This window comes from Oryx dammah, unplaced genomic scaffold, assembly GCF_014754425.2.
Source record: "Oryx dammah isolate SB20612 unplaced genomic scaffold, SCBI_Odam_1.1 HiC_scaffold_11210, whole genome shotgun sequence".
NCBI classification, from domain to species: domain Eukaryota; kingdom Metazoa; phylum Chordata; class Mammalia; order Artiodactyla; family Bovidae; genus Oryx; species Oryx dammah.
The window spans coordinates 2,524,465-2,531,732 of record NW_024080603.1 but is presented as its reverse complement, the minus strand read 5'-3'; the positions used below and the strand labels follow the sequence as shown (position 1 = coordinate 2,531,732).

Sequence of the window (7,268 nt, the reverse complement as noted above, 5' to 3'; positions counted from 1 at the left end):
CGCGCTGAGCGGCCCCCGTGACGTGGAGGGAAAGGAGGAGCGTCGCCGCCGCGCTCCCGCAGAGGGAGCTCCGGCCCCGCGCTCCGGGGCCCCCGCGCCGCGCCCGGGACTAAGTTCCCAGGTGCGCGGTGCGCTGCGCTCTCCGCCGCCGCTCGGAGCGTCAGCCAGCTTCGGTTCCCTCCCCGCGTTCAACAGCAAGAAAGCGGAGGTCTGGAGAGCTAAGTGACTTGCCCAGAGATGATCAGAGGGCGGTGACGGAGCAAACACATCTGCGACTCCTTGCTTTTTCCTTTGCGAGGTCCTGCAGGAATCGCCTCGCTCTCACTGGTTAAGACCCACAGGTCAGTGTCCCAGGCAGCCTGGAGAAATATCTAGGAGCGGCGTGGGAAAGTGGAGTTTTATGCCCCATAAATAGACTACAAAGTTGTTTTCCCGTCTGTACCTGCAGGTCAAATAGACACTCTAAGGCTTCCTCTTTACCCTCAAGCGGGGGTGAGGGTGGCGGGCCGTGCCGGCATGGTATCCGGTCCCATTTCTGTTCACCCTATTGCCGGAAACACGCCTACTTAATCAACTGGGCAATATCTACGCCTCAGCCTTGGTGGCGGGTTCGTGTGAACAGACCAACTCTGAGGCCCTACCTTCCATACCTTCTAATTCCCCACCTTCCAGACTTCTCTCGCTGTGCTCCAGTCCTTGGTGGCCAGCGAGGCTCCTGGGAGGGGCTGCCTTACAGACCAGGGATGCACCAGGGAAGTCAGTCCCAGCTGGTTTCTTCCTTCCGTCCTCAGTTAACCCACGTAGACTGAGCGCCTGCTGTATGCCAGGTGTGTTGGTGAGGAGCCAGATCGGACCAGGTAAAACCGGTTAGGCCTTGCGACCCAGGAATCCTAAAAGAGGGAGCTGCATAGGACCCCATATCCTTTAATCCTACACTCTGAAATCTGCCCACAGTAGTAGAGACTCTGAGACCACCCTGCCTTTAAAAAAAAAAAATCCCCAGTGTTTGGAAAAAGAAGTATTTTCATAAATACTTTAATACTTTGCAGACTTATTTTCAAGCAGATGGCCAACTTTGCATTCATCTCTCCAGTGGGGCCCCCTGTTTCTGGAAGAGTCATTAAAGGTCACATTATTCACCCTTCTGGTCTCCCTCATGATAATGATAAGAACAACTAAGCCTTCTGTTACCTGCTGTGAGGACTGTTCTAAGCAATTTGTGCAGATTAATCTTTCAACCCTCACAACTTTATGAGGGAGATGCTATTTTTTCTATTCTGATTTTCCAGAGGAGAGGGAGGCAAGTGAGGGGAAATAACTTGCCAGTAAATGGCAGAACCAGAACTCAGACCAGCGTGGTCTGTCCCAGTGTCCATGAGATAACAGCTGAGGAAACTGTGACTTCATCAGCCACCATCAGCCCGGCCCCCACCATAGGCCCCAGTTATCTAAGCAAGGGCTGCTATGAAATCCAAACACATATAGTTTCTCCCAAATTGGTCAGTTTAAAAATTTGGATATATCGTATCATAAAGTAGTTGTCCATTCACTTACTTGCACCCATTTCCAACTCCAGGATCAACCTTTTGTCATAAAGTAAACTGTTTCTATGATAAGACCTTAAAAAATACCTGTATGAACTTCCCTGGTGGTCCAGTAGTTAAGAATCTGCCTTCCAGTGCAGAGGACACCCATTAGATCCCTGGCTCAGGAACTAAAGATCCCACATGCTGTGGAACAACTGAGCCCGAGAGCTGAAGATCCCGAGTGCTGCCACTAAGACCCAACACAGCCAAAACAGAATTAAATAAATAAATATTAAAAAGTACCTTTACCGCAATGCTTGTAAACTCTTTCTTTTCTACTCAGACTATAGTCAGTTCATTCCCTGTCCTCTTCAGTCACCCTCTTCCCTTAAAGCCTTGCTCTGATCAGCATCCCAGGTCTTCAAAGGATGCCTCTCAGCTGCACATGTGTTTATCCTTAGTTACTCAGTCATGTCGAATTCTTGTGACCCCATGGACTGTAGCCCACCACGCTCCTCTTTCCATGGGATTTCCCTGGCAAGAATACTAGAGTGGGTTGCCATTTCTTTCTCCAGGGGATCTTCCCAAAACAGGAATCAAACCTGTATCTTCTGTGTTGGCAGGTGGATTCCTTACTGCTGAGCCACCAGGGAAGACCCTAGGCTTGATGGTGGCCCCCTAAGGCCTCCACTACACCCTACGGTGTGCTTAGCACTCCTAGGGTATTAGTTTCCCAGGACTGCCATAACAAGTCACTACAAACTGGATGACTTCAGACAGTATAAATTTATTCTTTCACAATTTAGAGTCTAGAAGTGTGACATCAAGGCATTGGCCAGGCTGTGCTCTCTTTGAAGGATCTCAAGTCCAGTATGGGGCTTCCTTGGTGGCTCAGTGGTAAAGAATCTGCCTGCCAATGCAGAAGACTCGGGTTCGATCTTGGGTCAAGAAAGATCCCCTGGAGGAGGAAATGGTAACCCACTCCAGTATGCTTGCCCAGGAAATCCCATGGACGGAGAGGAGCTACAGTGCTGGGCTACAGTCCATGGGGTTGCAAAGGAGTTAGACATGACTTAGAGATAAAACAACAACAACGAAGTCCAGTCTGACCTATTCATAACTTGATTACATATGCAAAGACATGAACTTTGAGGGGACACTTGTCAACCCAGTACAACACCCAAAAGTCACTGTTAATGAAAACATATTGTTTGAGCTAAGAATACAAAGAGGCATGCATAAATCACAGACCTTGCCCTCAAAGAAAAGACACTGTAGTTACAGAGGTAGTAACTACACAGTAACTACACACGTCCTGTACTCAGAACAGGCATCACCAACAAGACAGGAGATGCTTAGAATCAGCTGCCTGGGACCAAAGGGCAGCCATGCCGGGGGAATTCACTGAGGATACCACTAAGGGACTTCACTCAGAGTACAGGGAGTTCCGAGCCGGTCCCTGAAGGAAAAGTAGGAAAGGCGGAGCTAAGTAAGGAGGGCTTGTCGAAAGCACAGCTCCAAAGGTGAAGGTGTGCCGGAAAGAATCTTACTTTTGAAGTTTTGCTGTAGAAACGGGAGGCTGAAAAGGATGTAGATAAGCGCCATACAGAGTGGAAGAACTCAGTGAATTACTCTATGATAATACTGTGCTGTAATACTGCAGCAGTGAGCATGCTGTGAAGTGGTCTCTAATTCACTCATGTTATTTGGTCTTTATGGCAATCCTGAGTGCTGTTATACAACCAAGGATCCTGGGGCTCAAAGAAATACTAGCGTGTCCAGGTAAATCAGCCAATCAGTCATAGAACTAGTAGGGAACAAATACTAGCGTGTCCAGGTAAATCAGCCAATCAGTCGTAGAACTAGTAGGGAACACATTGGTCTTGCTATTCTTCGTTTAGGAATTCCACCACAAAATAATGTGCCTCCTGGGTTACCCTTCCAGTCCTGACTGTGTTGTTCTTGGCCCAAGGAAACCATTCGAAGAAGACAGTAATCCTGCAAGAAATGGAAATGTCTTCTAAAAGTCATGTAAATCCCAAATTGGAATTGTGGTAAGCCCTTCCCAGCCATCTGAATTACTTTCACGAAACCTTATGAGGAATTTCTAATGTATTTAAAAAGTCTTCTTAGGCCTTCAGAGACATCATAGGATCCAATGTCTTTCTGCAGAACTAACTTAGCTGGTTATCTTAAGGAAATAGGGGCTGAATGGAACTTGAAGGCATGCAAAGACACTGATAAGAAGTTGAGGGGAAATTGAATACAAAAGACAAGAAATTACACCACAGGTCAGCAGAAACTGATAATTCAAGCTCTAGGTCTGGGCTCACCAGCATGGAGTCAAGCACAGATGACCAGATCTTGGCATGTTTTGGAGGCTTTCTAGTAAGAATTTGTCATAGGCTACCAACGGAAAGCAAGCAGAAAGTCTAGCCTTGGGTTGGCTATCTGATACTTAATGTGTTTCCCTGGATTTTCCTTTACTTAGCAAGCACATAGCTTGCCAGATTCTCTGCTGGCTGAGTGTTTAAAGGTATATTTAAGGATGAAATGCTTTTGAGACTAATGTGATTCACTGAACTCTTGCTTGTGCAAAATGCTGCACTGTTGCTATGGAAGAATACAAAAATACAACATCCCTTGACCTTGGAGAAAATCCCATTTAATTTAGGAGACATGAGACATATGACGTATACATGATATAAGTGAGACTAAATGAAATTTGTAAGCAGTTTCTCATGTTTAGATACAACTTCTTAGAACGAGGCCCTCCCGGCTCCCCTTTTTAAAGCCATGTCCTGCTTTGGAGAAAGGACCAGGAGGGGTGAGGCGAGTGGGACAGAGGGATGAGGGGGTGGTGGGGGTGGTGGCTGAGAGCACTGTCCAGGCCCCGAGCCAGCTGGCCGGCTGATGGAGTTTCACAGAAAAGCGCTACAAGGGAAGAGCTTACTCTCGGGAAAATAGAGAAATAGGGGCCCCTAAGGCTGGGGAGGCAGTAGACTTTTCCCTGTATGTCAACTGAGGGACTCATGTCATTTGGCTTGGCTTCTAAAGGAAAAGGAGACCCACACTACAGAGACAGGGCTCTAGGGCTCACATTACTATACATAAAGTCATTTGTGGCACAGAGCTAAGTTCTTCCAAATTTAACTGTTCACTCCTTTTTTTATCCTGATTTTTTATTTGGGTCAAAATCACCATTTTCTTTTTTTCCCCCTTTTTAAAAAAATTGAAGTATAGTTGATTTATAATTATTGGTTTCATGTGTACAGCAAAGTGATTCAGTTATACACACATATATGTTTTTTCAGATTCTTTTCCATTATAGGTTATAACAGGATATTGCAAACCAACATTTTTTTAAACCTCTTCATTTCCATCACCAGCATTTCTTTTGGGGACATTTTTACACAAAGAGACATAGTTTCTGTTCTGTTTAATCATTTCACGACAGTTAATGAGTAGGCAATAACAATAATGAACAGAACCAAAAAAGCTGTGCTGAACTGAAGATGCTAGGGGATTGGCAAGGCTCACCCACTAGCTGGGTAACTTGCATCACCATTTCGTTGCCTCCAGCTTTGAAGGACATGAACCAACTTCATATCTCAGCCACAAGGCCAGACATCATTGAACTTTAAGGTGTGTCGTGAACAGCTGAAAACAGAAATGTTAACTGCTTTTACCTTCAGAAGTATCACTACTTACATTACAGCCTCAAATGTTTGCACCTACTGTTCCTACTTTAAAGGAGCCTAAATGAAAGAATATAAACTTACAAATATGGCCGACGAATTTAGAAGTTAACTATGCAGCCTATCGGAGAAGGCACTGGCACCCCGCTCCAGTACTCTTGCCTGGAGAATCCCATGGACAGAGGAGCCTGGTGGGCTGCAGTCCATGGGGTTGCAAAGAGTCGGAAACGACTGAGCAACTTCATGTTCACTTTTCACTTCCATGCATTGGAGAAGGAAATGGCAACCCACTCCAGTGTTCTTGCCTGCAAAGTCCCAGGGACGGGGGAGCCTGGTGGGCTGCCGTCCATTGGGTGGCACAGAGTCGGACACACTGAAGCGACTTAGCAGCAGCAGCAGCATGCGGCCTATATGAGGGACTTTAAGATACAAGCAGCTTGATCTATTGTTCAGTCACCAAGTCGTGCGCAACTCTGTGCGACCCCATGGACTGCAGCACACCAGGTTTCCCGTCCTTCACTGTCTCCTGGAGTTTGCACGAATTCATATCCATTGAGTCAGTGATGCTTATCTAACCATCTCGTCCTTGATCTGGCATGGCTTCAAATTCCATTCTTCTTATTTAACTGGTAAGAGAATTCAGGACATGAAAACATTACAATTAACATTTAAGCAGAAACTTTCCACATTTCTTGGCTTTTATGTGTCTGAGAGAGATGTATCCCTGGTTTCCTTTTGCAAAGCAGGCTTCAACAAAAATGAAATGAGAATAAATAGAAAATGAGAGAGTCCAAAGAAAACACATGTGGAGGTTATGTGCTATTATCCCTCAGAGTCTTGAGAACCCAATGAGACTTAAAATCCAAGTCTTATGGGCACATGCAGTCAATTAACAGGGTAGTTTTCCATGAAAACTGAGTTTGGGCAGTATCTCAGATGAATCAACTTTATTTTCTTTATGCCTGGGGCTCCTAGATTGAAAAAGAGAAAGCCCAAGAGCAGGGATCAATGGATTTGTACTGAGGCTCTTCCAGCAGGACTTTTGCATTCCATTTTCCACCAGCGAGCATCTCTGTCTGCCCTGCCTGTCATTCACCAAAGTGAGTCAATCCTCAGAATGCGTAGGTGGCAGGAGTCAGTAGGGCCGCTGTCACTCAGAAAGATGTCAACACTTTTAATCATAATGTCTATTTTTTAGGCAGATACCTTTGATTTAGAGAGAGGAAACATATGATACCTAACAGCGTGAGTTCTGAAACCAGATTACCAGGTTTGAATCCCAGCTCTACCACTTGGTGGTACACGTGTGACTCTGGGCCAGTTTACTTCATCCTATACCTTGATTTCCTCATCTGTAAAATGGGGACAATAGTTCTACCTCATAGGGTGTGGTTAAGATTAAATGAGATAATATACTGGAAGTGCTTATAACAATGAATTGGTATATGTTAGGTGCAATAAATACTAGCTCTTACCCCACCCCAGCCTTACTCACATGCTTTTTTTTTTTTTAGCAGAGTCCGGAGTGTGTACACCTGACTACTCTTCTGCACGTGGGCATGCAGTTAAACTTCTCAGCCAATCAAGGGTAGCCTGCTTCCCTGGCTAGTGACTGATGTACGGACAAGCAGAAGGTAAAATTTTGCATAATGAAATAAACTTTCCTGGGGTGGTGGTGGTGGCGTTCAAGGAAGGTTTCTTCCCAAATGATGTGCGTTGGAGGGAATGTTTCTTTCTTCTTCTAATGATGCTGTTTCTACATCTACATCTGCCTGAAACAGCAGAGTCATCTTGGCACCCTGAAGGGAGCTGGAAAAAAGATGGAAACAATCCTAACACTGTTGAGTTAAAGAGCTAACCAACCCCCAGGTTCCTACCTCTGGACTTGTTTATGAATGAAAAAATTTCCATTTTGAATATGGTTTTGTTCTGACTTGAATATACTCTGTATTTCTTGAGTATCTAGTGTATCTGAGATATTTTACTGGAAACATGAAGTATAAAACTATAAAGCTGACCTCGACAAGTTTTCCAGCTACTTGAA

At 45.3% G+C, this 7,268-nt stretch overlaps 1 long non-coding RNA gene across 1 annotated transcript; it reads left to right on the top strand.

Annotated features, from left to right (window-relative positions):
- Window positions 1–56: 56 nt before the first annotated feature.
- Window positions 57–6,786, top strand: LOC120860966. The gene is made up of 3 exons (XR_005720468.1): window positions 57–341; window positions 3,499–3,580; window positions 6,739–6,786. It is a non-coding gene; the product is annotated as an uncharacterized LOC120860966 (long non-coding RNA).
- The last annotated feature ends 482 nt before the right edge of the window (window positions 6,787–7,268 follow it).